The following is a 9,922-nucleotide window of genomic DNA, read 5'->3' as shown; positions in this document are numbered from 1 at the left end:
AAAAAAAGCATGGATTTGTTGTGTAAGCTATTGGAATAGAAAAAAGCAATGGAAGTATCGCTGTGATTTGCCTCTCTACGTTATTTCTATATGTGTAAAATGTCCACCTGTTCAATCATATAGGTACCCTTGATAATTTTGTTACAGCTGGTTTGCAGTAGGATTAGATACTCTTTGCATTAGGTTGTAGATGTAGATATGGTTTCTGTAGTGATGGGGCAGACTGCAGAGATCTATTGGCTGCTGGCTTTGTAAATTTCATTCAGTTTGGTCCAATAGCAGAAGGAGAGAGACTGGTACAGTCTGGACCTCTCTCCCTCTTCAATCTCTCTTTTCCTTGCAGATCAGTCTCTCCCCCTGTCTGTGTCTCCGCATAGGCAATCAGAGCTCTTACTCACAAACCCAACTCTCCCTCTTGCACTGCTTTTGTAATGAATTTTCTTCCTGAATGTAGGTCGTTTACAACAGTAAGCACCAGTTTCCTCCAAATCCAGCGTTGTTGTTGCTTTTTTATTTTTTGTGGTCGTTGCATTCCTTTGGACAAGAAAATCGCGTTGGATTCCAAAAAACAGAGGGGAGCCTTGTTTGAATAATTCCTGTTGTCTGAATTCCAGTCAGGATTCCCTGGAAGAATTTGGCTGAGTAAAAAAGGGACCTCCGTGCAGCTGCAGCTTTCGCACTGTTAAGGTAGGTATATTAGATTTAAGGTTTGTGTGTTCATGTTCATTTTTGCGGGGGTTGCAGTGAGTTCTGAGGCAGAGGGTGATCAGTTTGCTGCAGTCGTTTATGCTTTTACTTTCCCCATCATTTTTAAGGCGATACTTTTTCTGTCCTCTTCCCCATCCTAGACTATCTTCATGTCATCTGTGCAGCTACAGATCTAGAATTTGTCTTCTCCTGGACCATCATTTGTTTGGAGGCATTTTGCTGCAATCAGCTATTTGAAAAGGCTCTGGGGCTCTGTGTGAGATGTTTACAAAGTAGCTCTGCCTCACAGACAAATAAACAGAAGTGTGTGTGTGTGCGCGCGGGAGGAGGAAGGGTGTGTGTGTGTGTGTGTGTGTGTGTGGGGGGGATATCTGCAGTACAGGGCGAGAGAAAGAGAGCAAAGCTACAGTTTCCTGCAAACGAGATCAGAGGCAGTGGAAGGAGCAGGACCTCCTGTGTGCGCCGGTGGTGTGGAGGGAATTACAGATCCGGCACTTAGGGCTTGGGTTAACCTCGCTGTGTTCCCCTCCTTTAAAACAACAACAACAACAAAACACACAGCTTGGCTCTTCTATGGAGCGATTCACCCTCTTTTCTTCTTCAGCGGCTGGGCTCGGGTAAAATGCCTGCTTTTGTGATGCATGGGTTCTCACACGTGATGGACTGGAGCCCAGCACTCGCGAGGGAGGGTGGCTGGCTAGCTGGGTGTGTGTGTGTGTGTGTGTGTGTGTGTGGGGGTGTTTGCGAAGGGAAAAGCGACGGTGGGGGAAACAAAAGGAAAAAAAGCGGAGTGTAAAGAGAGAAATAAAAGGGGACAGAGGAAGCCTCGCGGGTGGGGGGGCGAATCGGCTTCTCTGCAAAGCTGGGGCTGGCGCGCGGCTAGGGGGCAGTGCTGGGGTTGTGTGTGGGATGGGGGGGGGGGGGAAGGGTGCCTCATGTGGAGCCTTTCCGCGGTCCTTGGCCCCGGGTTGCACCTTCCCCACGGGAAACTGCTGCTTCCCCCCCACCCCCCAACTCTCTGTGTCAAACCTGCCGCCTTCCCGCTCTCCGGGGGGAAGTTAGGCACCGCAGAGCGGCTCCCCCTCCCTCCCCGCGCTGCCCAGCCCCGTGCCCACGTCCCCCGGGGCAGCCCTTGCCTGCCCACCCCTCCTGCACTGCAGCGCCCCCCCACACCCACACTTTGCCTCTGCAGGGTGCTGTGATTGATGATATGTCCCTTCTGCAGCCATCAGCCGGGGGGGGGGGGACCGCAGCGAGAGCAGCCGCTGAACCTCTCCCTCCCTCTCCCCGCTGTCAGACCTGCCGGCAGGCGCCTTCCCTCGGGCCGCCCCCGCCCGGCGAAAGCTGCTGGCCCCGGGGGGGGGGGGGGGGGGGGGGGGGAAGAGGCTGAGCCTCGCTGGGGTCCCAGTTGCAAGAGGAGTTTTTTCTGGAGCGGGCGGCTACAGCAGAGCGCTCCCCCTTCCCCTGCTCCCTGCAGCCACTGTCTAGCAGTCCGTGCTGCAGACTCGGTCCTTGCCCACTCAACAGCCCCAAGCACCCCCCCCCCCCCCCGCAATCTGGCCCTCCCCAGGTTACACCGCCTAGCCCTCATCCAGCGGACCCAGGTGATGGGGACGCCTCAGGCAAACATCCCCAGCTCCCCCGGCCGCCCCGCACGCGGCAGCTCAGCTCCCTCTCCGGCAAGCTGCAATGCCGGTAAGTTCCTTCCTCCTGGCCAGGAGTCGCTCAGCCTGGGCTGCCCAACGTCCCCAGGGCAACCTGTCCGTTGGGTTGAGCTGCCTTTCTCCCCGCCTCGACCTCATCCCAGCCACTTGTCCGGTGCCCAGCGCCGGCCTTGACTGCACAGAGCTCCATTTGCCCCCTGGGAGGGGGTATAAGCCAGGGCAAGCATCCTGCAGCGGCCTGGGTCCTGGGGACTTCTTCTACCAGCTATCCCAGTCCAGACACCACAAGGGGACGGCCTAGAGGCTAATACCCCCCTCAGGGTAACAGTGCCCTTATTTTCAGTGGATTTGGCTCAGCTGGAAGAAACTGGATCCTCTTTTCCTTCTCCTGTCCCCAGCAGACGCTCTGGCTGCTGCAGGTTTCACAAGTGGTTGTTTTACTGTTTTCCTCTTGCGGGAAAGATTCCACTCCCCCCCTCCGCTCCCCCGGTGCTGGGGTTCATGGAGACAAGGCTACATTTGATTTATTGTTATAATTGATTATGATTATTTCATCATTTAGAACCAGGGCAATTATTTAGAGAGAGCAAGAGAGAGGAAAATAAAGAAACCCAAGAGATAAGTTAATCATCTGAGCTGTGGGCCTATCCCTTGTTTTCATAAAAGAAACTAGTAATAATAGAACCCTTATCGATCCCTGAAACTAAACTAATTTTAATATTAGGCAGGGGGGAAAAAAAAAAAACCTTTGTGGAAACAAGCAGGTGCTGTTCTTGCAAGAAAATTCCACAAGGTGGTAGTGTGGACACTTCCTAGTGACTTAATTTTATTTTTGAGATTTGGTCAATTGCTTGAAATGTTTTATTTCCATGTATTCCACCTCTGTATCTTAAAAGCCCAACTGCATGTATGTTTTAAAAGTACAAAATCATGTTGGATTTCATATGGTTTAACATCCAGGAAGCTTTTCCTACCTCCAGCTTCCCTCCTTTGTGCAGTCCTCAGAAGCAAGGGAACTAGAAAGGCTTTAAGGAAAAGTTTCCAAAAAGTGCAGAATCTGGAAGTGTATGAGATAAGCAACAGCAATTTCTGTCAAAGGATGGCTAATGGAATGGAATGTGAAAGTCTCTATCTATATTTTATTAGATAGATCAAGTTTCTGGATTAAATTGTAGCAGTCCTGGTAATTCAATAAGCAGAGGCAGAGACTGATGTGGCCATTTAATTTATTACATTAGATGTTTTATATTTAACTTTTTGAGTCCATAGGCTTTATTGGGGGTTGATGTTTACTATAACCACAATGATGTAAACAAATGTTCATCTTTTGATCCTTTGTATTTAAAAAGTAAGGAAACATTTGTTGACTTCATAATCATGCTTCATCAATTTTTTTGGGGAAAAATCCTTAAATCTAGGCTGTATTTTGATCCCAAATGATTAATAGTGTTAGGAGTGTGTTCCTGTAAGTAGAGGAAAGGTGTTCAAAATGCAAGGGCAAATGGATGAAATTGTTAGTAGGTACACTGAATGGAAATCTCCAGTGCATGTGTGTGTAAATGTGTATGTGTATATATATATATATATATATATATATATATACACACACACACATCAATGTAGTATGGACTTCTCTGCAAATTTAAATCATCTCAGATTCATGGAAGGGTGGTAATTTACATCCCATGCTCTACAAATTATATTTATTTGTTATAAGACATTTAAAATCGTTTCTTATTATTAATATAAGAAAATAACTTTTTGTGTTACCCTAGAGAGTTGATCATTACATTCATCAATTGTAATTCAGTGGATAAAAAACTCAGGTTTACGTAGGTGGGCTAGTTTCATACTTAAAATTAATCCTCCACTCCCCCCCCATTTTCTTATGAAAAATATATCTGCCACATCTGTTAACATTTTTATAGAATGGTCTATACATATTATTACCTTCAGGAGGGTTGCTGTAATTCTTTTCAGTTATGCTGCCGGAGACAGGGTTGTATACTGTTAGTCATAAACCTGTTCCAACTAATCATTAGATACCATGGATAAGAAAAGGTACTATGAATGTAGTGACCTACCAATAGGTCATTTATGAAAGCAAAATATTTAGATGGTATTCGAACAGTACGTTTCATGACAAGATATTTTTATGATAATTGAATCTTTAATTCTGACATACTAGTTCTTAGCAATTGAGAATTATTTTTCTTTTGTTTACAAGTCACATTTATTTTTTTCTCTTCAGCATGCATAGATAACACACAAATGCAACTACAGTCAGTGTGTTTGTATCTGGGCTATACTAGGTATCATAACTGAAACTGTGGTTTGGGCATCCAAAATATATTTATTTGATACTGCTGTTCCTCTAGGGCTTGATCCAAAACCCAGTGAAACCAGTGGGAACTTTTCCACTGATTTCAGTGGGCTTTAGATCAGGTGCATACAATTTATTTTGTTGTCTGCATAGGATTTGTAACATTTCAAAATGCTAACTTTTCTAATTGAGACTGATGATTTGCCTACTACTCCTTTAAATAGTAACATTAAAACACAAAGTCAAATATTACAAAATGCTAGTATGTACACTGTAAACACAGACATCTTTTAAGCCTCATGCTAAGTGCATGGGATATTATTTTTTCCTTGTTCAACAATGCAGAATGGTCAGTTAAGACAATTCTTGTTAGAAAATACACAACAATGAAAAATTTCTCAATAAAACTTCTAAATAAAATAGGATTATTGGATTGGATTAAACCAGGATAACTGATACAGTGGATAATTTACCAAAAATTCTAAACGCATAGCTTCATTGTCACAAATGCTCTTTTCAGTCTGTTTAGTTAGACAAGTGATCTTGAACAGGCTCTTTGACTCAAAGGAATAGTGATAAAGGGTTTGTCAAAAATGGCTGTGTTAATATGCAAATTCCAGCTGAAGGTCATTACCAGTCAGTTAGAAATGAAGGGAAGAGGCAGAAGGAAGAGCTGCTTGATAGAAACTGTAAATTAAAAAAAAAATGTATGGAAACAGTGCTTTGTTTAACATGAAAAAGTAATTTAACGCTGCATAAAGGACTGTACTTCTGCTTTTGACAGGTTCTCAATATGGCCTCCACTTGGCCTTTCAAAGAAGCATGCTGTTCTTTGACAGCTGAATCACACAATGTAAGGAACAGATCCACCTGGGTGGGACAGGAAAAGCATCACTTTGTAAACAGCATAGGATTTAGTCATTCTACTGTTTGAAGACTTGTCACAAAGCACAAATGTTCAAGATCTCTTTTGTGTGACCAAAATTCATTACAAACTCATACCAGACTTTGAATCTAAAAAGAGGAAAACCTAATAAAACCAAAACATAAACAAGAGGCTGGCAATAAGCCACTCAGATCATCAGGACTCTCATTTCAAACCACAGCTATTCTCTGTCACAGTTCAGCCCAGGTGTGCTCAAGCAATATTTGTAAAGCATTTATTCTCCAAGCCATTTTGATCCCTACATCTGACAGGGTTATGTACTCAACTCTATCACATTTTAATAGTTCTGTTGTGTTTGGGTTAGTAGTCCCCAGATCTGAATTTCAAGAAAAAAAAAATCCTTGCTGTTTGAAAAGAAAAAAGGTTTTATTGGCACTATTTCTCGAAATGATAGAAGTGGTAGGTAATAAATGTCCATTTTCCATAACCTGAAAGTGGAGTAGGGGGGAGAAAACTTTAAAATGTATAGGGGAAAAAAAACAATGGGTACGATTCATAGGAAAAAAATATCATTTTGAAGAGGGTAGTAATAAAAAAAAGAGATCAACTCTCCTTAATTATAAATAAGTGAACTAGGGGCGGGGTGGGGGGAGGACACATTTCTGGATTCTTAGATTTAAAAGAAAGTTTATATCGAACAATATTATTTCGTGACTTATTACCATAGCATGTGTGATGATCTGAACATTAATAAAAAGAAAAGGAGTACTAGTGGCACCTTAGAGACTAACCAATTTATTTGAGCATAAGCTTTCGTGAGCTACAGCCTCTAAGGTGCCACTAGTACTCCTTTTCTTTTTGCGAATACAGACTAACACGGCTGCTACTCTGAAACCTGAACATTAATAGCCTCTTCAGAAGATGTTGCCTTTCCCAGTTACATCTGTATAAGGGTTTGACCACTAGCATGGCTTATTCAAATGGAATATATGTGATCATATAATGAAATGAAACCTAGTGAGAAATGTTCAGATGCACACTATCGTACTCTGTGTAAAAATGAGTTGTAATAATTGAGATCACCTTGTACAGCTCTTACATTCTGCTGTGTTCTGCGTTAAGCTCACACACCACTCTGAGTGTTAGGACATGTTTTAGCGAATGTATTCAACCGAATATAGCTTCAGTAAGTAAAAGGGTAAGACTTTCCATGCTCATCTCTCCATTGTCACTTTATGTGCACACTGCGATTTGCAGCTTGGGGTTGGTGAACCTTGTAAAAGAAAATTAATGGAACTCTTATTAGAAAAAATATTACAGAAGTTATTATACTAGACTGATTAATTCACTCTGCAAACTGGGGCTGGGGTCGGGGGGAAGAACACATGTGCCCTACCATTATTAAAATGACTTTCTTAAAAGGTATCAATTTTTTTGTGACTATAATGGAACTATTTTGGGGATCTTGGTTAGAATGTACCAAGGCCATATTGAAAAGTGATGGAAATATTAGGCAGAATATAGTAATTTTTATAATGACATGATTAATAGGGGCATATAGTGAAAAACTACCGTTTTTGTTTTTTGGAAATGAACTGATGCCTGGTTATGTCTAATTATGAAATTATTAATCTGACAAATGTTATTCTACATTACATAGTGTGACATAACTCATCTTTTATTTACTACTCTGTATAACAACTTTTAAATTCTTTAAATTATTTTTATTTATAACAAAAAAGTACTTTAGTATTAATTACAATAATCAATGAAACAGGCATTTTAGTTCTTTATTAATTATAATCAATGGCATAGCAAGTACTTAAAATTTTAGAGATGATTGTATTACCATAAATTGGTGGCTGTGTAGATTTCTCTAAGGGCTTGATTCAGATTTGCATTTGTTGGATATAAATGTGCAATAAAAAAAGTATGTAACTTGTTGCTCCTCCAACAATAGTGACCCTTTCCCCCCTTTTGGTACAAATGGAGATATGGCTCTTCAATCCCGAACCCAAAGAATACACAAGGCCAGTAAATCAATCAAAAAAAAGCCTTCCCGCCTCATGATTATAGATTTTGTTTAGGCCATCTAATATTTAAGCATTTTAAAATCACTCATCCCCATTGTATCTGGGTGCTAAGTCAGGCACAGGCATAAAGTGGGCATGAAGTCAGCAGGTTTGCTCAAATCATATATAGACCTTACTCTAATGCTATTCTAGTTAATGGTCTTGCCAAATCAGGGGCTGCCAGCCATGTTGATTGTTGCCATCACGTGGCAGTTTTGTGTAATAGGTGCCACACCAAACTCACTTGCACTATTGCATGAAGTTATATTTGGGCCCTCTGAAAATGAGAAAAGCCAATTAACCAGTTCTATGAGCCCTATCTTTATATATACCATATCTGGAAATACCTGGTAAGTACTAAAGCATGAGTTAAGTTTCCCTGAACAGACTTTTCACTAATTTTTAACTCCTTTGTTCCATAAATGAACACTTGTTAATAACCGTACAATACATTAAGTTCTCCAAGATAGAGACTACTGATGTGTTTATTGCTTAGTGCCATACATTTATTGATTATTTACAAATTAATAATGATTGATACCCTAAATAAATTTGCTACCCTAAAATACAAAAGTCCTGTTTTAGACATGCCAAAATATTATATAAGTTAGAGGAAAAACTGATAGCTGCATTGTCAAATAAACAAGTTGGAATGGACACACATGTTTCTGGTTTATTTTTTATGTTCATTTGATACAGATATTAAGACCAAACTTTTTATTTTCAAATAATGGTGCAACTTGCAAAGGAAAAGTTGCAGATTAATTTATTTAGGAGGAGTAAAACTTATTGGCTGCAGGGTGCAGCTTGTAGAGGGCAGTTGTATTCTTTACTATACTTCAGTTTTACTCTGAAATCACAGATATTGTAGTAATTGTGCATTTGAGAATTCTTTTTCTGGAAGAAATGAATAAATATCCATCTTGACCTCCCATGCCTTCATTTAAATTCTTTACAAATCTATAGCCTTGTCTGAACACCTCTTTAGGGATTGAGTGTGTGTTGTTGTTGTTTTTTAAAGCACCGTGGGAATAAATACAAAATGTTGCCAGATAGCTGCATTTTACAGAGGGATAAAATTTCCTTCAGATTCTCTCATTTGATTGTGCCTTTGTCGATATGGCTGTGGGAACGTTTCCAGTAAGCACAGCCAGTATTTCACTTTTATGTATAGCCATATATAGGTGCCAGCCACATCTCTAGCCAACTAATGCACAACAAACTCCCTACTCTTTTCTTTACTGGATGTATCGTAGTCCATCAACATAATTAAGATTAGCATTATGTTCCAAAGCCCGGTGAAGTCAATGGAAAGACTCCTGGAAAATACAGTGGACCCTGAGTCAGGCACCATATGAGGAATATGCAATATTTGAGTGAAATATACAAGGTCCCATTTAGAGGGACTTTGTTGCCTGAATTTTAATCTGTGCTCATTAAAATGCTTCCAAATCCATCTTTTTAAACAGCAGAAAACTTCTGTTCTCCTGAAAAGTTCATTTATGCAAAATCAATCCCTCTTTTGGAAAGCTATTATAAATGAACATGGCGTGAAAGTGTAGGGAGCCATAAATTTCACTAACCTGCAGAATACTGATGATTCAAAGCTTAGGACCGTATATTATCCTCTATCAATGTTCAAGACTTTTGTTATTTGTTGCTCTAGTATGAATAATAAACATTTGTTCAGCAAGCACCATAGCTTTGCATGATGTCTTACTGAGGTTTGTTTAAAACAAAACCAAATCTGTGTGTACCCTGGAGACCTGAACCACTGGAAACTGAATTCGTGGTAACTGAATTGGTACCTGAACCATTGATGCAATGCTCACACTAGCTGTGGTTTTGTAGGGCCAGTTGTGCCCTACATTCATACCAGAGCTGCTCTACAATGTTGCACTGCCCTCTGGGTACCCAGTTCCACAGTGGCTGCCTATTGGAGCAGTAGCTTGAGGGAAATTTTGAAAAACTTTCTGGCAGCCCAGAGAAATTGTTGCAGAAGAGGTGAAGCTCCCGTAGGAATCTGGCTGCCATTTCCAATTTTATTTTTTATCAAAATGAAGAACAAAGAGTCTGAGGTCACACCTTGCTTAACACAGTTTCTGCTCAGCTTCTGGGACTTGCGATATCTCAGGCATCTGCAGTAAGGGCATTGTGTCAGTATTCTTGAAGAACCAGAGAATGAGACACCAGCAGTTAGTGTATTTATTGCTGCAATAGTTGTTTCTCTCACCCAACATCTTCAATAAATGGCTCTGTGTAGTACTTC

At 41.1% G+C, this 9,922-nt stretch overlaps 1 protein-coding gene across 5 annotated transcripts in view; it reads left to right on the top strand.

The window, feature by feature from the left end:
* The first annotated feature begins 308 nt into the window (after positions 1-308).
* The window catches only part of NLGN4X (neuroligin 4 X-linked), a 252,399-nt gene continuing 242,785 nt past the window's right edge, over positions 309-9,922 (top strand). For 2 of the 5 annotated variants that reach the window (XM_073354245.1, XM_073354263.1), the window contains exon 1: positions 309-687. The gene's annotated coding sequence lies outside the window, so the exon portion shown is untranslated. Of the gene's footprint in view, positions 688-1,092; positions 1,326-2,382; positions 2,404-9,922 lie in introns of those variants that run through there. The other 3 variants (XM_073354294.1, XM_073354254.1, XM_073354274.1) reach the window with 3 other exon arrangements.

Source organism: Lepidochelys kempii, chromosome 1 (genome assembly GCF_965140265.1).
Source record: "Lepidochelys kempii isolate rLepKem1 chromosome 1, rLepKem1.hap2, whole genome shotgun sequence".
In the NCBI taxonomy this organism is placed as follows: domain Eukaryota; kingdom Metazoa; phylum Chordata; order Testudines; family Cheloniidae; genus Lepidochelys; species Lepidochelys kempii.
The sequence above is the reverse complement of the archived record's forward strand: the minus strand, read 5'-3'. Positions and strand labels throughout refer to the sequence as shown.